Raw genomic sequence first — 25,483 nt, 5'->3', positions numbered from 1 at the left:
GGGCAGGGGTAAGGAGAGGCTAGAGAATCTCTCAAATTCAACCCAACGTAGAGGTATAAAATCATTTAGTTGATGCTAACCTTAGTTTGGGCAAAATGCATCAAAGTCAGAGATCCACATTTATTATCTTAGGGCTTAATTTCTCTAATAGCTTGGACCCAGATGCACACCCCACCCAGCAATAAACACACAGATAAAAATACCTGGAGGATGACTTAAAAGAATAAAAAAATGCTTTTCACACCTTTGCCCTACTTAACGACATATGTAGTATTATAATAGCTACTATTTTTTTTTGACCTCTTACGCTGGGCCAGGCATTCTGCTAATACTTTGTGTAAATTGTCTTTACAACAATCCTATGAAGTTGGTATTATTTCCATGTCATAAATGAGGAAAATGAGGTCCAGGGAGTAAGCTACTAAGGGCCACAGCTAAGACTTAGACCAGAGCCTGTCTGACTCCAAAGCTGGAATTCCTACCCACAGTATACAGCTCCACGGTCCCTCGTCTGCAGTTCTGAAGTCCAATGGCACTGAAAATCCAAAGTCATTATGCTAGACTCAGGTTATTTTCCTCTGGTAACCAAATCTGACCTAAACTGGTATGGAGTTTCTCAGAATCTTTAGCCCATTTAGTATGAATATTTATACTTTCCGTTGCAGCCATTTGACTACAAGCTGCTCTCCTAGATGCCACTGGGGATATTATGCAGTATATAGTATATGTAAAGTATTACTTGCTTGTAACCGGAAGTATTCTAAATTCCAAAAAATACCTGACTGCAAAAACTTTAGAGAAAAGATCATGGACCTTCTATATTCAAATATTAATCATTTTCAAATTATTTCAGGGGCCACTTTGTGGCTCTGTGAGTTTTGGCTCAGGTCATGATTACCCTGTCTGTGAGTTCCAGCCCTGCATCCGGCTCTGTGCTGACAGCTTAGAGCCTGGAGCCTGCTTCAGATTCTGTGTCTCCCTCTCTCTTCGCCCCTCCTCTGCTCTCTTTCTCTCTCTCTTTCTCTCTCTCAAAAATAAACAAACATTAAAAAAATTTAAATATTTCAGGGGCGCCTGGGTGGCTCAATCGGTTAAGTATCCGACTTAAGCTCAGGTCATGATCTTGCGGTCCAGTCCATGGGTTCAAGCCTGGTGTTGGGCTCTGTGCTAACAGCTAAGAGCCTGGAGCCTGCTTCAAATTCTGTCCCCCTCTCTCTCTGTCCCTTCCCCATTCACACTCTGTCTCTCTCTTTCAAAAATAAATAAACATTAAAAAAATTTTTTTTAATATTTCAAAGCTCTCTGGTACAAACTTGGGAAGACAAATATTTATAAAGAAAATAAAAAGGGGGGCGCCTGGGTGGCGCAGTCGGTTAAGCGTCCGACTTCAGCCAGGTCACGATCTTGCGGTCCGTGAGTTCGAGCCCCGCGTCAGGCTCTGGGCTGATGGCTCAGAGCCTGGAGCCTGTTTCCGATTCTGTGTCTCCCTCTCTCTCTGCCCCTCCCCCGTTCATGCTCTGTCTCTCTCTGTCCCAAAAATAAATAAATGTTGAAAAAAAAATTAAAAAAAAAAAAAAAAAAAAAGAAAATAAAAAGGATTGGAAAAAATCTATATTGACCTATGTAATATAGCTAAATGTATACTTCTTAAAACAAAAAGAACTTTTATCAAGTGTCTGGTTTTCATTTACCTCTTTCTCATCAAGGGAATTAAAAGCAAAAATGAATTACTGGGACCTTATGAAGATAAAAAGCTTCTGCACAGCAAAGGAAACAACCAGCAAAACTAAAAGGCAACAAACTGAATGGGAAAAGATATTTGCAAATGACATATCGGACAAAGGGCTAGTATCCAAAATCTATAAAGACCTCACCAAACTCCACACCCGAAAAACAAATAACCCAGTGAAGAAATGGGCAGAAAACATGAATAGACACTTCTCTAAAGAAGACATCCGGATAGCCAACAGGCACATGAAAAGATGCTCAACGTCGCTCCTCATCAGGGAAATACAAATCAAAACCACACTCAGATATCACCTCACGCCAGTCAGAGTGGCCAAAATGAACAAATCAGGAGACTATAGATGCTGGCAAGGATGTGGAGAAACGGGAACCCTCTTGCACTGTTGGTGGGAATGCAAACTGGTGCAGCCACTCTGGAAAACAGTGTGGAGGTTCCTCAGAAAATTAAAAATAGACCTACCCTATGACCCAGTAATAGCACTGCTAGGAATTTATCCAAGGGATACAGGAGTACTGATGCATAGGGGCACTTGTACCCCAATGTTTATAGCAGCACTCTCAACAATAGCCAAATTATGGAAAGAGCCTAAATGTCCATCAACTGATGAATGGATAAAGAAATTGTGGTTTATATACACAATGGAGTACTACAGGGCAATGAGAAAGAACGAAATATGGCCCTTTGTAGCAACGTGGATGGAACTGGAGAGTGTGATGCTAAGTGAAATAAGCCATACAGAGAAAGACAGATACCATATGTTTTCACTCTTATGTGGATCCTGAGAAACTTAACAGAAACCCATGGGGGAGGGGAAGGAAAAAAAAAAAAAAAAGAGGTTAGAGTGGAAGAGAGCCAAAGCATAAGAGACTCTTAAAAACTGAGAACAAACTGAGGGTTGATGGGGGGTGGGAGGGAGGGGAGGGTGGGTGATGGGTAGTGAGGAGGGCACCTTTTGGGATGAGCACTGGGTGTTGTATGGAAACCAATTTGACAATAAATTTCATATATTGAAAAATAAATAAATAAATAACTAAATAAGTAAAATGAAATAAACATTAAAAAAATGTATACTTTTTAAAACAGAAAGAACTTTTATCAAGTGTCTGGTTTTCATTTACCTCTTTCTCATCAAACTTGGCCTGTGAATGTGGAAAAAAAAAGATTAAAAAATGTTCTGGTAGTTTGGAGAGCAATTAAATGGGAAAAATCTTTGCAAATATATTTGCCTCCTACTTGTGAGCTTTTGAAAAGTGAAAATTTGTCTTTTCACAAAGTTCAAATGAGACAGAACAAGTGATTATGACCTTCCTCGGGTGTGGAAGGGACATGCTGATTTTGCTCAAGCCAGGAAGTGTTTGTGTTTTGAATTAACCAATAAAACAAAGAATGCTAAAAATAAATTTGGAGCTACAACACATTAAAACAATTATATAAACATTATTCCTAGTAAACAAACTGACTTAGATGATATTATTGCCTTTCTCCTTTTTTTTTTTTTTCCAAAAAGCACTAACACATGAAAAGTAAACAGTGCAATTTTGTGGCTTAAAATGACACTTCCATGTAAATTGCTTGGTGCTAATAAGCTGTTCCTCTGTATTTACCACATTCATTTGTCACATATTGATGTTGGCATCAGCAGTGGGCTTCTGTGAACTTAAGTGAACTGTTTCTTTTCTTCTACATTTTTGTAACAAAAAAGTTTAAATATACACCAGGTAGAGAGAACAGTACAATAAATCACCATATATCCATCATCCAGGTTCAGTGATTATCAGCATTTTGCCATCTTTATTTATACTCTTTCTCTCTCTCTCTCTCTCTCTCTCTCTCTCTCTCTTGCTTTTTCTCCTTATGAAATATTTAAAAGCAAATCCAAGATACGACTACATTTCACTCTGGAATACTCCAGGTGTGAATTTCTTCTTACATAACAACAATACATTAAAACACTTAACAAAATAACTATTATCCTTTAATTTCACTAAGTCCATATTCTAACTTTATCCATTGTCTCAAAAATATCGTAATAGTTTTCTTGCTTTTTTTTAATACCATTAACTTGTTGATGACTGTTTTATTATTTTGAATTGCAATGTTCTGTTTTGTTTGGACATACGAAAAGGAAATAACATATTCCTTATCACACAAGCCCCAAGAGAATCTAGGTCTTGCCCATATAGCCGGAAAACTTGGGTTCAAATCTCAACTCCTCCAGTTACATGCAGTGCAGTCTTGGACTGGGTATGTAATTCCCATATACCTCACTTTCCTTTTCTGTAAAATGGGAAAAATAATAGCGACAACCTCATAGGGTTGTGGGGAGGGTGAATGAGTTATTGCATATAAAGCGCTTACCGCAGTGCCTGGTACTCTGGAAACACTGAATGAATTCAAATTATTTTCCTCTGGTGTGCTTTTCCCTGGACACACAGTGTGCTTACCCTCAGGACTTCTGCAATTTTCTCAGTATTTCTAGCACTTTGAATGTATGTGTTTATATGTTTAAGGAGAAATATCTATAATACAAGCACTAAAATGGAGACAGGGGTTCCTTTGCCAAACACTAAACTGTACTTAGCCCTTTCATGTGCAGATCCAGCCCCCAAATATCAACCAGAACCTACAGATATCCAGTTGTAAAAACTATATATATATATATATATATATATATATATATATATATATATATATATATATATTTGTGTGTGTGTGTGTGTGTGTGTAGTCAAATATGGCCAAAATTGCATTCTTGGTAAGCTAGGACAGTGTTTGGGGGTGAGGGAGTGAATTAAATTGCCTTCAGGCAAGACATATTTTCCACTTCGTACTCCATTTACCACTGATTTTATTTTCTTCCCCAGTGAATTTCCACTTTCTTGGGTTTCTGATCTTTGCTTCTGATATTTACAAGGTGTGTGATGACTTTCAGGATGATGTATGACCACTATGATCATCAGTTTCCACATCTGAAAGATGGGTCTAATAAAACTTACCTCAGGGAGGGGGCGCCTGGGTGGCGCAGTCGGTTAAGCATCCGACTTCAGCCAGGTCACGATCTCGCGGTCCGTGAGTTCGAGCCCCGCGTCGGGCTCTGGGCGGATGGCTCAGAGCCTGGAGCCTGTTTCCGATTCTGTGTCTCCCTCTCTCTCTGCCCCTCCCCCATTCATGCTGTGTCTCTCTCTGTCCCAAAAATAAATAAACGTTGAAAAAAAATTAAAACAACAACAACAACAAAAAAAAACTTACCTAGGGAATAGTTGTGAAGATTCAACACCTTTCAGCACCTAGGACATTGTAAGTGCTCCTTAAATGTTGGCTTCTTTCCCACTTTGATTAAATTAAGATTACACCATTTGTTACGGAAATGATATCCTAGCCTTTTTGTTGCTCTTTTTAAATCCTCCCACTCTGCCTCAGACATTCTTTTCTCTTCCACTGTCTTTCTTTCTGTTTTTTAATTTCCTCTCCACTGATATTACCTGTAAGGCATTCAGCCAGTCCACCATGCGGTACCCTGGACTGAGAAGGAGAGGGTATTAACATGGCTTCGATTCCTACATCATCTACAACTACAATTACCACTACCAAAAACAATGGCAACATTGGCTTATACTCATATAGCACCTTATATTCCTAAATTGTTTTTCACATGCCATTATATTTGATGCTGTTCACAATGCTGTGAATAAGATATTATTATCTCCCATTTCATAGTTAAGGTGGTCAAGGAGCAGATATTTTTTGACAGCCCAGAAAAAAGCATCCTTAACCAATATTTGCCACATCTCAATTAAAAATGTAGAATGACAGACTTGCATTTGTTTGTTCTATCTTGAAACTGACTGCAGGTTCAGGGAGAACCCACTTTGTGGCTCTGTGTTCATTTCTTTGTAACTGTTGGTTAAAATAACTTAACATTGAAAGAATATTGCACCCTTTAGGAAACCATTTCTGATTTAAACAGATTTTGCCACTCCAAATTCTGTCTCAGAAGCAGACTTTAAAAGGAGATATTGCCGGGTGCCTGGGTGGCTCAGTCAGTTGAGCATCTGACTCTTGATTTGAGCTCAAGTCATGATCCCAGGGTCATAGAATCAAGCCTTGCATCCGGCTCTGCATTGTGCATGGAGCCTGTTTAAGATTCTTTCTTTCTCTCTCTTTCTGTCTCTTCCTCTGCCCCTCTCTCTCCCACTCATGCCCTCTCTCTATAATAAAAAAAAAAATTAAAGTAAAAGTAACAGAAGATATTGCTGAAGGAGTTGTGGCATTCTACTTCAGTTTATGGAAGGCCTGCTAAGGCGATGAAAGTTAGGGACAGAAGCAAATCTCTCTTCTGATGAAAAGATGAAAGAGAAAATAAGGACAATGCAAAACAAATCCAATTCCTATCCCCATCCAACCACTCATCTTCACTGACAGAGGGAACCACTTGGGAAACTTGCCAACAAGGGTTTCACTATGGCAACCCTGAATCTACAACACTCCCCTAGAATGGACTTTTTCGGTGTTAGTTAATAGAAGGAAGAACTCCCCAGAAATAATGAGTAAGTTAATACTTTTTATAACATCAATGGTTTATTAGAAATTAATGCAATTCATATTGCTATTGGATGATGAAAACAATATTTAATTAGAATACCTTGCTTTTTATACTATCTGTAACTGTCACACCAAAATTATCCTTAGAAGAATCATTTTGAATTAGATAAATCTCTAAAATAATATCTTCTGTAGCCACTCTCTAAAAAAAAAAACAAAAAAAAAAAAAACCCCAGTGGGAAATTCTGAATAAGAGTTATTGTAGAAACCGGCCAAAGCTTTGTGGGATTAATCTATTCTGAATATCAAAATCAGATTTTTTTTCTACTCTTTTCCCAAGGATACATTAGTTTAGGGTGTTGTAAATGATAGTGGAGAATAACAATGTTCGTAATGGCAAAAACTCTGATGATGCCATAGTAAAAAAAAAAAACAAAAGAAAATGTACAGAGGAAAAAGATGTAAGAAAGGAAACAATTAAAACTCCAGCCAGAAAAGAACAGCTGTGAGAGGAGAGTGGAAATGGAAGCAAGATTTCAAAATAAAGCAAATACTATTTTCATTATTATTTAATAACTATTTGTTTGTTAGAAATATTAAAGTGCTTTAGAAACCATAGAACCAGACAAAATTCTTGCCCAGGAAAATAAATCAAAGACCCAAGAGTGCTAATGTGTAGAAACTCATTACCTTTATTGTAATAGTTCATTAAATAGACATAACTGGGAAGCTAACATTTGTTTTTATCTTCTCTATGTATGATAAGAACTGTTAAGATTTAATGGTGCTTTGTACTTTAGCTTTAACCATGCTACTGTAATATCTGTGTCTCCCTCAAATTCATATGTTTAAATTGATGGTGTTAGGAGATGGGGCTTTGGGTGGTACTTAGGTCCTAAGGGTGGAGCCCATATGATGGAATTATTGCATTATAAAAGAGACCCCACAATTAAGGATCTAAATGTGAAGCCTAAAACCATAAAAATCCTAGAAGAGAGCATAGGCAGTAATGTCTCTGACATTGGTTGTAACAACTTTTTTCTAGATATGCCTCCTGAGGCAAGGGAAACAAAAGCAAAAATAAGCTATTGGGATTACATCAAAATAAATAAAAGCTTCTGCACAGCAAAGAAACAACCAACAAAACTCAGAGACAGTATACTGAATGGGAGAAGATATTTTCAAATGACATATACAATAAAGGGTGAGTATCCAAAATATAGAAAGAACTCATATAATTCAAGACCAAAAACACAAACGATCCAATTTAAAAATGGGCAGAAGACATGAACAGACATTTCTCCAAAGAAGACATCCACATGGCCAACCGACACATGAAAAGATGCTCAGTGTCACTTTTCATCAGGGAAATACAAATCAAAACTATGAGATATCATCTCACAACTGTCAGAATGGCTAAAATCAAAAACAACAAGTGTTGGCGAGGATGTGGAAGAAAAAGAACCCTCGTGCCTTGTTGCTAAGAATGCAAACTGGTGCAGTCACTGTGGAAGACAGTATAGAGGTTCTTCAAGAAATTAAAAATAGAACCCTTTGATACAGTAATTGAACTACTGGGTATTTACCCAAACAATATGAAAACACGAATTTGAAGGGAGACATGCACCCCTAGGTTTATTGCAGCATTATTTGCAATAGCCAAACTATGGAATCAGCCGAGTGTCCATTGATAGATGAGTGAATAAAGAAGATGTGGTGTGTATAACAAGAACCATATGATCCTCTAAATAGATGCAGAGAAAGCATTTGACCAAATACAGTATCCTTTCTTGATAAAAACCCTCAAGAAATTAGGGATAGAAGGAGCATACCTCGAGATCATAAAAGCCATATATGAATGGCCCAACACTAATATCATCCTCAATGGGGAAAAACTGAGAGCTTTCCCCCTAAGGTCAAGAACAAGACAGGGATGTCCACTCTAGCCACTGTTATTCAACATAGTATTAGAAGTTTTAGCCTCTGAAATCAGACAACAAAAAGAAATAAAAGGCACCCAAATCGGTCAGGAGGAGGTCAAACTTTCACTCTTTGCAGATGACATGATACTCTATATGGAAAACCCAAAAGATTCCACCAAAAAACTGTTAGAATTGATTCATGAATTCAGCAAAGTTGCAGGATATAAAATTGATGCACAGAAATCAGTTGCATTCCTATACACTAACAATGAAGGAACAGAAAGAGAAATCAAGGAATCGATCCCATTTACAGTTGCACAAAAAACCATAAAATACCTAGGAATAAATCTAACCAAAGAGGTGAAAAGTCTATACGCTGAAAACTATAGAAAGCTTATGAAAGAAATCAAAGAAGACACAAAGAAATGGGAAAAGGTTCCATGCTCCTGGATAGGAAGAACAAATGTTGTTAAAATGTCGATACTACCCAGAGCAATCTACATATTCAATGCAATCCCTATCAAAGTAACACCAGCGTTCTTCACAGAGCTAGAACAAATAATCCTAAAATTTGTATGGAACCAGAAAAGACCCCGAATAGCCAAAGCAATCTTGAAAAAGAAAACCAAAGCAGGAGGCATCACAATCCCAGACTTCAAGTTATACTACAAACCTGTAATCATCAAGACAGTATGGTACTGGCACAAGAACAGACACTCAGATCAATGGAACAGAATAGAGAACCCAGACATGGACCCACAAACGTATGGCCAACTAATCTTTGACAAAGCAGGAAAGAATATCCAATGGAACAAAGACAGTCTCTTCAGCAAGTGGTGCTGGGAAATCTGGACAGTGACATGCAGAAGAATGCACCTGGACCGCTTTCTTACACCATACACAAAAATAAACTCAAAATGGATGAAAGACCTCAATGTAAGACAGGAAGCCATCAAAATCCTCGAGGAGAAAGCAGGCAAAAGCCTCTTTGATCTTGGCCGCAGCAACTTCTTACTCAACACGTCTCGAGAGGCAAGGGAAACAAAAGCAAAAAGGAACTACTGGGACCTCATCAAAATAAAAAGCTTCTGCACCGTGAAGGAAACAATCAGCAAAACTAAAAGGCAACCGACAGAATGGGAGAAGATATTTGGAAACAATATATCAGATAAAGGGTTAGTATCCAAAATCTATAAAGAACTTATCAAACTCAACACCCAACACACAAATACTCCAGTGAAGAAATGGGCAAAAGACATGAATAGACTCTTCTCCAAAGAAGACATCCAGATGGCCAACCGACACATGAAAAAATGCTCAACTTCACTCATCATCAGGGAAATACAAATCAAAACCACAATGAGATACCACCTTACACCTGTCAGAATGGCTAACATGAACAACTCAGGCAACAACAGATGTTGGCCAGGATGCAGAGAAAGAGGATCTCTTTTTCATTGCTGGTGGGAATGCAAGCTGGTGCAGCTACTCTGGAAAACAGTGTGGAGGTTCCTCAAAAAATTAAAAATAGAACTACCCTACGACCCAGCAATTGCACTACTACGCATTTATCTATGGGATACAGGTGTGCTGTTTTGAAGGGACACATGTACCCCCATGTTTATAGCAGCACTATCAATAATAGCCAAGTATGGAAAGAGCCCAAATGTCCATCGATGGATGAATGGATAAAGAAGATGTGGTAATATATACCCCATGGAGTATTACTCGGCAATCAAAAAGAATGAAATCTTGCCATTTGCAACTATGTGGATGGAACTGGAGGGTATCATGCTAAATGAAATTAGTCAGAGAAAGACAAAAATCATATGACTTCACTCATATGAGGACTTTTAAGAGAAAAAACAGATGAACATAAGGGAAGGGAAACAAAAATAATATAAAAACAGGGAGGGGGACAAAACAGAAGAGACTCGTAAATATGGAGAACAAACTGAGGGTTACTGGAGGGGTTATGTGGGGGGGGGTGGGCTAAATGGGTAAGGGGCACTAAGGAACCTACTCCTGAAATCATTGTTGCACTATATGCTAACTAATTTGGATGTAAATTAAAAAAAAAAAAAAAGGTGTGGTGTATATAAACAATGGAATATTATTCAGCCATAAAAGAATGAAATTTTGTCATTTGCAACAACATGGATGGATCTAGAGAGTATAATGTTAAAGGAAACAAGCCAGTCAGAGAAAGACAAATACCATATGATTTCACTCATATGTGTAATTTAAGAAACAAAACAAATGAACAAAGAAAAAAGAAGAGAGAGAAAGACAAACCAAAAACACAGACCCTCAACTATAGAAAACAGATGGTTACCAGAGGGTAGGGGGATGGGTGAAATAGGTGAAGGGGATTAAGAATATGCTTATCTTGGGGCGCCTGGGTGGCGCAGTCGGTTAAGCGTCCGACTTCAGCCAGGTCACGATCTCGCGGTCCGTGAGTTCGAGCCCCGCGTCAGGCTCTGGGCTGATGGCTCGGAGCCTGGAGCCTGTTTCCGATTCTGTGTCTCCCTCTCTCTCTGCCCCTCCCCCATTCATGCTCTGTCTCTCTCTGTCCCAAAAATAAATAAAAAACGTTGAAAAAAAAAATTTAAAAAAAAGAATATGCTTATCTTGATGAGCACTGAATAATACATGAAACTGTTGAATCACTATATTGCAGACCCAAAACTAATATAACACTGAATGTTAACTATGCTGGAATTAATAAAAAAAAAAAAGATGATATAAAGTATATTTCTGGGGGTTTGGATGTGAGGTGGGGTACACAAATCTCACCCCTCTTTCCTTAGGATTCTGGCCAATGGAAAATCATTAAGCAAATGGATATCAAAATAATAGCTTTATTACTAACCAGGCAAGCACCAATCACCCCTCCTTGTGGGGATTTCTTGTATCAGCTTGCTGGGAGAACAGGCTTGGAGTTGATACAAGGCAGAGCTTCCTTTTCCCCTGGATAGAGACCTAAGGACTTGATTATGGGAGAACTGGACCCACAGATTGACTTCTAGTCCAGTCCCCCAGCTGGCTACCTGGACTACTGACCTGTCTCCCTTGACTAATTACTGCAGAAGGGAGAGAATAAGAGAAGCAGGTACTAGACCTTTTCCTGGGAGAGTTTACCACGTGGAGACAGGAAGTTAAGAAGAGGTTGAGCCCACCACACTCGAACTGAACTTCTAAGACTTAAGAGCTGAACTTCTAAAACTTTGAACCCTGCCCGCTAGCAAAATATGGCCCAGTATTTCACCAAAAGAGCTATTTCTGCCTACATGAGTGGGTAAGCATAGAGAAAAAAGAAAACAAAAAACAAAAACAGAAGGATGTAGTCCCTCCAACATTCTTTAAGACAGAGAAGTTCCTTCCTCTATTTGCTGTGAAAGGAATATGCAAAAAAGGAGAATAGTGTCCCCCACCCTTCCCCAATATATATCAACATGAAAAGAATATTCTGATGTGATTATGATATATTTATATTCTTAAATATAAATTATAATGTTTTAAAAATTAAAAAAAGAGAGTGCACAGAGTTCCCTAGCCCCTTCCTGCCATAAGAGGATACAATGAAAAGTCTGCGACCCAGAAGAGGGTCCTCACCAGGCCATGCTGGGACCCTGACCTCAGACATCCAGACTCCAGAACTGTGAGAAATAATTCCCGTCATTTATTAGCTACTCAGTCTATGATATTTTGTTATAGCAACACAAATGCACTAAGTCACTTGCTCTATTGAAATAATTCACAGGGCACCTGGGTGGCTCAGTCAGTTAAGCTTCTGACTCTTGATTTGGGCTCAGGTCACGATCTCACAGTTGGTGGCTTTGAGCCCTACATCGGGCTCTGTGTTAACAGTGCAGAGCCTGCTTGGGATTCTCTCTCTCTCTCTGCCCCTCCCTGCTTGCACTCTCTCTCTCTCTCTCTCTCTCTCTCTCTCTCTCTCTCAGTCTCTCTCTCAAAAATAAATAAATAGGGGCGCCTGGGTGGCGCAGTCGGTTAAGCGTCTGACTTCAGCCAGGTCACGATCTCACGGTCCGTGAGTTCGAGCCCCGCGTCAGGCTCTGGGCTGATGGCTCAGAGCCTGGAGCCTGTTTCCGATTCTGTGTCTCCCTCTCTCTCTGCCCCTCCCCCGTTCATGCTCTGTCTCTCTCTGTCCCAAAAATAAATAAACGTTGAAAAAAAAATTAAAAAAAAAATAAACTTGAAAAAAAAGAATTTGCTTATATCATGCCACTGTCTCTAGATTACACCCCTCCTCAAGGCGGTAAATATATTTCACTCACTTCTGTATCCTTTTCCCCTCGCAGTGCCTCTATATCCATGTTCCCCACTCAGGGAAGGCTGAGCCTGGAACTGTCCCAAATGCAGTTTACTATCAACCCCCATTCACATTTGCTCCTTTTCCTGTTTTCTCTCTAAATTAATGGTGTCACACTCCAGTGGCTCTCAACACAGGAATGTGGTGGCCATCTTGACTTTTCCCTTTCCTTCACATGTATATTAAACTATTCAACAGAAACAACAAAATCAATTAATTTTACTTTTAAAATGTGTTTCAAATCTACTCTCCTTCTCCATCCTCCTTACTATGCCCTGACTTTGGTTTCTCATTGTTGCTTGCAGTGTTTCGACAGCTCATCACTGGCTTCTAAGCCACACATTGCCCCCCACTCCAACGTATCTCTCACTGAAAAAAATTTTTTGAAAAATTCAGATTATGTTGTTAAATAAATAAATAACAAAATTCAGAGGTTTTTAAAAATCATCAATGACAAAAGTTCAGCCTTTTCTTCAGGACACACAGGTGCTCCGTGACCATGTCCCAGGGTCTCCTTCCCTCAAATTCATTTCACACCCCTTCCCTTTCACCCCACACACCTACACTCTCCCAAGTGGAATTTCTTCCTGTCCCCTCAAAACATAAGACCTCCACAACCTCTACATGCCACTCCTTCTTCCTGGAATGTATCCCTCTTTTATTCAAGGAAAAGTTCTATTCATTCTTCAGCACCCTGCAGTAATATCATCTCCTCTGAAAATTTGTTCCCAACCTCCAGACAGAGGCTGCCCCCACTCCAGGTTCGCACAACATACTGGTGATGTTTATATTCAAGCATTAATTATTTGTCTTTGTCTTTACTTGTTCATATGATAATCTACCCCCACCTCCACCCCCGCTGCCTGCCACTGGACTCTGAACTTCCTAAGGGCCAGGACCATGTACACCTCTTGCACAACTGGCCCTTGATACAAGTTCTATCAATGCTTGATTGAAAGAATTAAGTGACTAATCAAGAAATGAAAAAATGAATACAATATTAGAAACCATCTTTAACTTGAGAGAGAAAATTCTCAGGAAATTTTAGGCACCATTTCCATGAATACTAAGTATAAACTGTTTTATCAATAAAGCTTAGGTAGATCTCCATTCCAATACTTTAAGAACATTAAATTTATGGCATTACCTAAAAGTTATTATTCCAGTAATTCTTGCTAATTCAGGTTGTTCTTCCTCTCAGGTTCTGTGAGTTTTATTTCTTTGTTTAAGATATATCTCCCTTACAAGATTTTAAGATCCATCAGAAAGGAGACCATAGCCATTTTGTTCAACATTGTGTGTTGAATGCCTACTCACAAAGTGGGCTGTCAGTAAATATTTACATAAATACTTGTCAATTGCTACAGATCCCAACAGATGAAGACCGAAAAATGGCTTAGAATAAGTGAGAGGACTGTGGTCTTGACTTGTATTATTAATTCAATGGAGGACATGAACTAATATGGTGGCTCAGATGCTTTCTCCTCAGGAGCTATAAAGATACCAGAAGCTAGACTAGGAAGAACCAAAAAACTCATTGTTACTCTAGCTAATTATGGAATTTTACACTGATAATTTTTCACAGGGACTCACTGAAGTTTTTAGTCCTTCCTGAGATAAGATGAGTTGCAATTTTAAAAACCTGCCAATCTGTTTGTCTTCCTGTCTAAATCACTCACTAATAAATAAGTGTGTCATTTTTCAAAGATTGAATTTAAAGGGTTGTTCTTCCATGTTCAGATGATTTATGAAAAGACAAGCCATAAGGTTTCTTTGAGTAGAAAACTTCTCAGTTCTTTAAAAGTATCCGTGATTTGTAACAATTTAAAATATGTAAGTCATTAGAGAGGCAGTAGTGCATGACAGTTAAAGGTATGAACTCTGAAGTCAAGCAGGTCTAATTTGAAGCTGAGCAAATTAGTAAAACTGAATAACCTTCAGTTTCCTCATCTGTAACATGCAAATAATAATTACTCTTTTGTTTACTATAAACATTAAATGCCTTTCATCTCAGTGACAGGCAAGTAGAAAGAACTCAATAAATAGCTGCTTTAAAAAATGAATATCCGGGGCGCCTGGGTGGCGCAGTCGGTTAAGCGTCCGACTTCAGCCAGGTCACGATCTCGCGGTCCGTGAGTTTGAGCCCCGCGTCAGGCTCTGGGCTGATGGCTCAGAGCCTGGAGCCTGCTTCCGATTCTGTGTCTCCCTCTCTCTCTGCCCCTCCCCCGTTCATGCTCTGTCTCTCTCTGTCTCAAAAATAAATAAACGTTAAAAAAAAAAAAATTAAAAAAAAAAAAAAAAAAATGAATATCCAGACGCTTCAGCCAAATATCTGCCACAATGTTCTAGGAAACTTCTACAAATTAGGTTGCATGATTTATATTAATGTTGAAAAAAATACAAGATTTTCCTTTCCTAAATAAAAATCCTGATGGAAAGCCATCTCCGGAACACATGTTTGGCTGACACCCATAAGTCATTTTAGTCTGTATCCTGATGAGGCTGCAAATTTCTAAATTGAGGATTTACTTTTCTGCCTTAATTAGGAGGAAAAAAATGTTTGACGTAGACATTTTTTTCAAATCTTGTATCTATAAAATCCATACTGTTTTCCAGAGTAGCTGCACCAGTTTGCATTCCCACCAGCAGTGAAAAAGAGATCCTCTTTCTCTGCATCCTCGCCAACATCTGTTGTTGCCCAAGTTGTTCATGTGAGCCATTCTGACAGGTGTAAGGTGGTATCTCATTGTGGTTTTGATTTGTATTTCCCTGATGATGAGTGATGTTGAGCATTTTTTCATGTGTTGGTTGGCCATCCAAATGTCTTCTTTGGAGAAGTGTCTATTCGTGTCTTTTGCCCATTTCTTCACTGGGTTATTTGTTTTTTGGGTGTTGAGTTTGATAAATTCTTCATAGATTTTGGATACTAATTCTTTATATGATACGTCAGTTGCAAATATCTTCTCCCATTCTGTTGGTTGCCTTTTAGTTTTGCTGATTGTTTCCTTCACTGTGTAGAAGATTTTTCAATTGTGGATTAGAGTTATTTTTACTCTTCTCTTATTTTATGAAAAATAATTATTAGATGAAATTAATTATTATTAAATGAAAAAGTAATTATTAAATTAAAGAGATTGATAGATATTGAGATACAAAGTTCACAATAACCAGTATTCACCCCAAACACTCTGTGAATCTTCTAGGCCATAATGATTGCATATGAGCCTTTCCTTTGGTGTCTATACTTAGAAATCAAAGATGCAAATTAAAGGGGTGCCTGAGTGGCTCAGTCAGTTGGGTGCCTTACTCTTGATTTCAGGACAGGTCATATTCTCACAGTTGATGGATTCAAGCCCTGCATCAGGCTCCCTGCTGACAGTGTGAAACCTGCTTGGGATTCTCTCTCTCTCTCTCTCTCTGTCTCTCTCTCTCTCTCTCTCTCTCTCTCTCTCCCTCCACCACACCCCCCCCCAAAATAAATAAACAATTAAACTTAAAAAAATGCAAATCAAAAAATTAAACTATTCATTGGGTGGAGCTCTAAACATAGACATGTCAAAATCAACTTCCTTTATTTTCAATACAGGTATAATTTGTGTTTTGTGCAATAAATTCCACTTACAGCATAGAGTTTGGGAACACTAACACACACAGCCTTCCATGCATAACCATGGCTAATATCAAAGTTAATGTTCTTATCTGAACTGCCTAGACTCCTCAAAAACTCCCTGCCTCTGAGAAAAGAATAATGAAAGTATAAATATAAAGAAGTGTAGCAAACGCTATGGTGGTAATCATTTTGCAATATATGCGTATCAAATTAACTCATTGTACACCTTCAACTTAACATTATATGCCAATTATATGTCAGTAAAGCTGGAAAAAAAAACAACAAAAGAAGTGTGTGTAATAAGCAAGTGGCAGTGCTTCTGGAGTAAGGTTCTGGGTAGTTGGCAGACAGGGTAGATAGAAAACAAATTCCTTAAATGGTACACTATTGTGTCCTCTTTAAATTTTATGCAAATATATAAATTACCTATCCAAAAAGTAACGTAGAGGGGCACCTGGGTGGCTCAGTTGGTTAGGCTTAGGCGTCCAACTTCAGCTAAGGTCATGATCTCATGGTTGGTGAGTTTGAGCCCTGTGTCAGGCTCTGTGCTGACAGTTCAGAGCCCAGAACCTGCTTCAGATTCTGTGTCTCCCAACACATCTCCAGAGGCAAAGGAAACAAAAGCAAAATGAACTACTGGGACCCCATCAAAATAAAAAGCTTCTGCACAGTGAAGGAAACAATCAGCAAAACTAAAAGGCAACTGACAGAACGGGAGAAGATATTTGCAACTGACATATCGTATAAAGAATTAGTATCCAAAATCTATAAAGAACTTATCAAACTCAACACCCAAAAAACAAATAATCCAGTGAAGAAATGGGCAAAAGACATGAATAGACTCTTCTCCAAAGAAGACATCCAGATGGCCAACCGACACACGAAAAAACGCTCAACATCACTCATCATCAGGGAAATACAAATCAAAACCACAATGAGATACCACCTCACACCTCTCAGAATGGCAAACATCAACAACTCAGGCAACAACAGATGTTGGCCAGGATGTGGAGAAAGAAGATCTCTTTTGCATTGTTGGTGGGAATGCAAACTGGTGCAGTTACTCTGGAGAACAGTACAGAGGTTCCTCAAAAAATTAAAAATAGAACTACCCTATGACCCAGCAATTGCACTACTAGGTATTTATCCAAGGGATACAGGTATGCTATTTTGAAGGGGCACATACACCCCAATGTTTATAGCAGCACTATACAATAGTATAGTCAAATATGGAAATAACAATAGCCAAAATATGGAAAGAGCCCAAATGGCCATCGATGGATGAATGCATAAAGAAGATGTGGTATATATATACAATGGAGTATGACTTGGCAATCATAAAGAATGAAATCTTGCCGTTTGCCACTATGTGGATGGAACTAGAGGGTATTATGCTAAGTGAAATTAGTCAGAGAAAGACCAATATCATATGACTTCACTCATAAGAGGAATTTAAGATATAAAACAGATTGGGGTGCCTGGGTGGCTCAGTCGGTTAAGCGTCCAACTTCAGCTCAGGTCATGATCTCGCGGTCTGTGAGTTCGGGCCCCACATCGGGCTCTGTGCTGACAGCTCAGAGCCTGGAGCCTGCTTCAGATTCTGTGTCTCCTTCTCTCTCTGCCCCTACCCTGCTCATGCTCTGTCTCTCTCTTTGTCATAAATAAATAAACATTAAAAAAAATTTTTTTTTAAAGATATAAAACAGATGAACATAGGGAAGGGAAGCAAAAATAATATAAAAACAGGGAGGGAGGAGATAAAACATAAGAGACTCTTAAATATAGAGAACAGAGGGTTGCTAGAGGGGTTGTGGGGGGAGGGGTGGCTAAATGAGTAAGAGGCATTAAGGAATCTACTCCTGAAATCATTGTTGCACTGTATGCTAACTAACTTGGATGTAAAATCAATCAATCAATCAATCAGATTCTGTGTGTCCCTTTCTCTCTGCCCCTCCCCCACTCGCATTCTGTCTGTCTCTCTCTTTCTGAAAAACATAAAAAACTTTTTACAGTAATGTATAATATTTGTAAATAACAAAGAAAAGTAACTTCCATCCCACCTACAAAGAGATAAAAAGCAATGCTCTATCTAGCCCCGTGAATCTCCCCATATTTTGCCTCCTAAGCTTCTTCATGAACTCTCCTAGGCCTCTCTGTTTGGTTCTATTTCCTGGAATTCAATTCCTCCTCTCTGAGTTGACCTTTCACTTGGATGGTCTAGCTGACTTTGACCTGGTTTGCTTTACTAAGTGCTGATTCGCTGATTTCCCTTAGCTTGATCCTCTGAACTTCATGGGATTCCCCACTCTACCCCAGATGCCTCATTACAGACTGTCCCTCACCCAAGATGGGCACCCTGAATCTCCTCACCTCTGGGTTTGTAACCCTGTAGCAACCCACCTCTCTAGCTCTGTTGGACTTGAAGTCCACAGGCTGGGTTCAAAAATCTTCCCATACATTTTGATATGTGACCTCAAAAAAGACACCCAAGTTAAAATCCCATCTCTACACTTACCAGCTGTGCATGCTTAGGCGGGTTCTTTCCCTTCCTTGTGTCTTGATTTCCTTATCCAAAATACAGAGATAATAATAGTAACTATCTCAATAAGGTGTGAAGATGGAATGAGTTACTACTCATAAAGAACTTAGAACAGATCATGCCACCTGGAATACTTGATGTGTGAGCTGCTATTAAGGCAAGAGCCTCTATTTGTGGCTATCCTTATTACTTTGATTTCATCACACTGGGCCTTATCTTCTACAACTGGGTCAACAAACTTTTCTTAAAGATCCAGATACTAAATATTTTAGGTTCTGTGGACCCAGAGGCAAAATCAAGCCTATTATGCAGGTAGTTATAAAAGCATGTAAAATGTAACCATTTAGATGTAAAACAACAACAATAATGAAAATATTCTTAGTTAATAGGCATCAAAAAACAGGTGGTTGGTCAGATGTGACCCACATGCCTTCATTCTCCAACTCCAGTTTGGAAACTGGAAACTGCCTAACACAAATAAAAGGTGACCTTTAAAGATGAACTGTATAAATAATTTAAAACTTCTAGTAGCCGTTTATTTAAAAAGTAAAAACAATAGGTGAAATTCATTTCAATAGTCGATTTTTTTACTACAATATATTTAAAAATATTATTGTTATAAAAATGTAATCAATATAAAAATTATTAATGAGATATACATTCTTTTTTTAATCTGATATATATTTTACATTTACAGTACATCTGAATTCAGAAACGTTACATTTCAAGTATTTAATAGATGATTTGGACAGTGCAGTCTAGAACTATAACATGAAAGGGTGTCATTAAATAAGGAAATATGCAAGTTTCCTTTTGCTCAATTATGAAGCATCTAACTTTCTAACATCTCACCAACACTTATCTGTTATCTATCTTTATCTATCTATCTATCTATCTATCTATCTATCTATCTATCTCTGCAATTGTGTATTCTGCATGTCCCAGACACTGTATTAAGCTCCAGGGAAAGAGTGACAACTTAGGAATGGTTCCTATCTCCAGAAGTTCGCTACCTAACAGGGGAGAACAATTTCTAAGCCCGTAAAGGACATAACACACAGTAAGAAGGCAACACAGACACAGATAAAAATGAGACTGGGGGCAGAGTGTATGCACCAAGGAGGAAATGGCCAATCCCCTCTGAGTCCTGAGAAGAGGGCCAGGATAGCATTACAGAAGTGGTGATGCTTGACCTGAGTGTACAGAGAAGCGAAAGATTTCTATCCCTGCACAGGAGGTAATGTGATGAAAGGTAGGAGTCAGGGAAGGGCCTGGTCCCCCCATGGATCTGGAGGTAATCCTAATGGACTAGACAGGAAGATGCTAGGAAGGAAAGTCATAGCCAGAGACCCCAATTAGGAGCCACACTTTGGAAGTATTTATTTAGTAGGGATTCTAAGAAGTTTGGACTTCACCCCATCAGTGATAGGGAGGCATTGGCTGGTCGGAGGCAGGAGTTGGTGTGATCAGTTTTGTATTTTGAAAAGATCATTTGTCTGAAGTTTGGGGCCTAGATTGGTTAGAGAAAGAGACATAGGAAACAAGGAGACATGTTGGAAGATTGTTGCAGTAACCCGGCAAGTGATGAGGGGAGGTCAAACAAAGACAGAAACAGAGAAGGACGTGGGTGCAGGAAACAGCAAAGGCAGCAAGAAAATGTGCAATGAAAGAAGTGAGTGGAAAAAAAGGCAAAGGCCCAGATTTCAGACCTATGGTGATTTCCATTCACCATGACAGGCCAAACAGAAGCAGCTTCTTCAAAGAGAAAAATTCATCATAGAAGTTTCCAGAAACACTCATCTTATATGGAATGCTTCTCTATAGTAAGTCCACCTTGGTCAAATTCAGTACAAGGGATTTGATTAGTTTGTCCTTTTATGAAAAGCTCACTAGAAGAAATAGATTCAAAAAAAAAAAAAAGGTTTCGTGTGATTTTCAGCCCTACATTGGAACAGTCGTACCAGTGTATTGTTTGATGCTTGTTTTCTGACAGAACATCTTGAGTTCATGATCTTATGTTCCTGAATCAGCCACAAACTCCCTACAGAAAACTAAATTTGCCTGAACTGCAAACTCCTTGCTCTTTTTTGATCCTTCACTGATGTTTCTCTTCACCTCAAGCAGCCATTAGCTGTTATCGGCTCAGTCCTTCGTCTCTTATTATCACAGATTTGACCGTCATGATTAACAATCTTTCAGAGAGTCTCCAAGCATTATATCGCCCCTTAACTTTCTTCAAGGCAGGCAGGGAGAGGCAAGATTTCTCATCTCAACAGCTCTTTTTATTAGGGAGCAAAAGCCTTCCCAGAAAGTCTCCCCACCCAGCAGTCTTCCCTTTATGACTCATTGAATGGAACTGGGTCACATGCTCACTGTTAAGCCACTAGCATCAAAAGGCAGTAGAATTACCATGCCCTGGTTTACACCAAATATTGTTCATTCCATAAGACAGCAGAGGTGAAGGTCGTCTTTCCTTTTTATGTGCTACCAAAGTAATAATAATCAGCGTATTCATCTCCTATTGCTGCTGTAACAAATTACCACAAATTTAGTGCTATAAAACAACACAAATTTATTACCTTACCATTTGAGATACAGAAGTCTAAAATGGGTTTCAATGGGCTGAAATCAAGATGTGGGCAGGGCTACACCCTCTGGAGGCTCTAGGAAAGAATCTGTTCCCTCATCTTTTCCAGGTTCTAGAGCCCTCCTGCATTCCTTGTTTACATTCCCATCCTCCATCTTTGAAGCCAGCAATACCATCATCCAATCTCAGTGTTTGTGTTTCCTTTGTCACATTGACTTTTCTGAATCTAACCCTCCCACGTTCCTCTTCGAAGAACTCTTGTGGGGTGTCTGGGTGGCTCAGTTGGTTAGGCATCCAACTCTTGATTTCAGCTCAGGTCATGATTTCACGGTTTGTGAAATTGAGCCCCCTGTTGGGCTCTGTGCTGACAGCATGGAGGCTGCCTGGGGTTCTCTCTCTCCCTCTCTCTGCCCCTCCCCTATTCATGCTCTTTCTCTGTCTCAAAATGAGTAAATAAAAAACATTTTTAAAAACCTTTAAAAAACAAAAATAACAATAATGAAAAAGAACTCTTGTGAACTTACTGCACCCACCCGGTTCGTCTAAGGTAATCTCCTCACCTCTAGATCCTTAACTTAACTACCTCTGCCAAGTCCCTGTTGCATAACATAGTCCCAGTTTTCAGGAATTCAGATGTAGATATCTGGGGGGTCAGGGGGTGGGGGGAGGGCATTATTCAGCTTTCCACAGTCAGGCTTCCCAATCCAAGGACAGTGAATGATTGCCAGAATACAATCACTTAGCTTCTTCCATGTGTCAAGCCCTATACTGGACACTTTACAAACGTTATCCAATATATGACTAGTGCTAACACTTGGGCAATGCCCCACTTTTTTAGATGAGACGAATAATGCTCAGAATGTCCCCGTTAACAAAATGAGGAAGGGCCTCAATTCAAACCCAGATCTATCTGCATCCCTAACCTGTGTTATTCCATGCTGTCTTCTGCTTGGAAACATGTGTTGGAAGCCACCAGGTGAAGTGTTTGGAATCACCAAAGTCGCATGATTTCTTCAAGTGCGTATTTTACTCTTGGCAAATATATACCTGTACCCTGTTTCTCAGAATTCCCAGTGAAATGCAGAACATTCCCTTTTTTAAAAAGAAAGCTAATAGCAATTTAATTCCCGTTTACTTCTAAGGACATAGTCCTATAGGAGTAATCAACCCCTAACCACCTATTTTCACTTCCTGCCTATGCCTTTCAAAGTCATCAAAGCGAATGTTTTTTAGAATAATGTTAGTAATATCCAGTGGGTTTATTGTTTTATTTTATTTCTTTAAGTCTCAGAGCAGTTTATAGCAGTACTGAAATAATTCTGATAGGTTGCCTCCCAGGGAAGAATTTCCCTATCTATTTAAAGGTAGACACGCAATAAGGAATAAAAATAATATTCGTGGCAAATAAAATGTTTAAAATAAGTGTTTTGAAAATTAAAAACATTACCACATGGATTTTGACACTTACAATGATAAGTAGCAATATTAGTATATTAGGAGACAAAGATGCCTTCTGAGTCTGTCTACAGTACCCATTTGTGGAAAGGCAATAAAGTAATAGGGTACAGAGATGAGTTTCTACTTTTACACATGCTGAATTCCAAAGAACACACAGTAAAATCAAATATAGAAAAGTTGAACGATAGCCTTACACATTGCAAGGGGGAGGCGTATTCCAAAACAAAGCTAAAAAATAAATTCCTAATTACACCTTGTTTTTTAGATCAACTTCACTGACACATTACCAACTTATTCCTTGTTTTTCTATCTTCCCTTAGCACTGAACACCACAGTCAACTCTTAGGTCTGATGAGTGTCCAAGAGAAGCTATAAAAAAAAAAAAAAAAAAAAAAAAAAGGAAACGCTCTGGGGGCCACAATCTTCGTCTTGATAGTTTTGTCACTAGTGTCAACACTTCATCAATAGCGTCAAACACTTGGTTTTCCTGTTTCCCATCCATGTTCAAATATTAGGAATGAGATGTCATAAGATATTTATTTAAATAATCGCAGAAGTACAGTCGACACTGAGCTGGCAAGAGCAATAGCCTAGACGGCATACCAAAGCCAGCGTAAAAAGGCAGTTTGGGTATAGGGTGTATAGGGTATCAGAAAGAGTTCACATACTAAACAGAAGAGAAGAAAGGCCTGCCTATATGTCTGTTCTCCAAAGTCAAATCCCCTATGTTTCAACTGGTGTATACGATGGTTTCATATGTGTGTAAGGTGGGAAGGCTTGGGGAGGGGTTGTCTGTCTGTCTGTCTGTCTTTGTCTGGGAAGCAAGCTTGACAGTTTGTCTAAAGCTCAGACAATTTTTTTTTTCAATCAAAATGCTTCCAGAACAATGCAGGTCCAACAATCTAGTGCCCTCCTTCCATGTCCCCACAAATCCACATTCCTCCTTTTTCCTCCCAGAGTCAGAACTCAGGACCCGGGCAGCGTCAGGTACATGGGATATATGGCATCTGGGGTAAGACTTCCCAGCAGCTATCAGCACTGCTGTTTTCCAGATGTGCACCCATTCACTGCAGGCCAGGGTTGCTGCTGCAAATGTGGAAGTTTGCAAATGAGTCATGAAGTCAAAATGACTAGGAAGTTCCGACATCAGCCATTTACATAAAAGCCGAAATTTGGACCATCCACTGATTTCTCCTTTAAAGGTATTGATGAAGAGGACTGCCTTCCAATCCGAGCCATGCTCAATATTGGGCAGAAACCCGTGGATAGTTTTTCTCAGGCCCTTGGGGAATGTCAGAAGGTTCTTATTAAAATGAACACTGAGTAATAAACTTTAATAGTCTCCAGAGGTACGTAATGCCAGAAAATAATACATAAAAAATGCTGATTTAATAAGAATACTTATAAACTCCTCATAAATCACTTATTGCAAGGCATAATTTTGAATTACTCAAAAGATACTAAAATTGTGATAAATTATAACTGTTGCTGAACTAAGCCTTATGTTTCCAGTATCAAACAAATAGATAAATTAACGTCCTTAATTAGCAGCTGATGAGGAGAAATCATGCGTAGCTTTAAAAGAATCCTATAACGTCTGTGAAATTTCCAAGTCTGTTGGCTAAAATAAGCTTTTCCCTTTCACAGCTATTTTTTCCCCCTGGATCTCCCTGCAAGCTGTCAACCCAATATATCATGCAGGATTGTGAGGCTGCCCATCACAGGAAATTGCTGTCTGACAAAGGTATTTCCAATCTGTAATGATTATTGTTTCTGTCAAGTAGATAGTTAAAGTAATATCATAAAACCAAGAAAATCTGATGCTTCCCCATATGTCTGGGTAACCAGTGTTCCTTCCCTCACACATGCACTTAACAGATGCACTGTATTTGTTAGCAGAATACAAAATAAAACATAACAAAGCCCATTTTCTCCAATTTGCATAAACAGTACCAATGTGGGAGGGGAAGTTGGAATCAAAGATTCTGGTTTACTTTCACTCGTACCTTCCAGCTGTCAAAATCTGAAAAGGTATCATCACTCTGACAAGAAAGGAGTCAGTGTTTGCTATGGCAATGTTGAGGAGGGAATGACAAAGAGCCAGAGGAGGTGAGAAAGGGGTCAAGATTACTACTGTAGTCTACTTTCTCTCCATATCTTGTTATTTCAGACATTTTGACTAAAAACATCCAATTTAGTGACTTTTCTTGATGTTTCACAGAAAAGAATGTCTGAGAGGAGGGAGTGGGAGGAAGGTTCTCATGATGGTATCAGGCTGCTGAGATCTAAGTGATAGAGGACCTTCAGGAGTTTTCTGTCCCATCCCCAAAGTGAGGCAAACCTCGCACCCAAACTCCAAGCCTTCCAGAGAAAATGGGTGACAGAGCATTCTAGTTACCTTCTGAGACACATCTTTCAGGTGTGGGCAAGAGCCAGTGGGAATCTGCCAAGTCCCTGAACATCACACTTTATCCCAGATAATTTAATTATCTGTTGTTTAATTTGTAGTGGAGTTATCGTCTTTGGAAATTAGGAATTTGGAAAAGTTCATGACACATGGATTACCCACAGCCTAAGACCTCTTCATCATAAAAATGGCTACCTGAGGCAATCACTTCATCTTTGTGGTCCAGCTTTCTTATAACCAATGACAGGTATCAAAAAATGCCCATTTTCTCCTCCATTGTTGCCATATCTAACGTCAGAACTGAACTGGGATGAATGAAACAGGGCACACTGAGAAAA

General features: G+C 39.0%; 1 long non-coding RNA gene across 1 annotated transcript in view; it reads right to left on the bottom strand.

Moving 5' to 3' along the window:
• The window catches only part of LOC147572619 (uncharacterized), a 170,749-nt gene extending 149,384 nt beyond the window's left edge, over positions 1-21,365 (bottom strand). Inside the window, exon 1 of the long non-coding RNA XR_015245765.1 lies at positions 21,278-21,365. This is a non-coding gene — a long non-coding RNA (uncharacterized LOC147572619). The remainder of the gene's footprint in view (positions 1-21,277) is intronic.
• Positions 21,366-25,483: the final 4,118 nt, after the last annotated feature.

Source organism: Puma concolor, chromosome E4, assembly GCF_028749965.1.
Source record: "Puma concolor isolate L17-30 chromosome E4, mPumCon1.1.hap2, whole genome shotgun sequence".
NCBI classification, from domain to species: Eukaryota; Metazoa; Chordata; class Mammalia; order Carnivora; family Felidae; genus Puma; species Puma concolor.
Note: the sequence above shows the minus strand (reverse complement) of the source record. Positions and strands in the feature narration are given on the sequence as shown.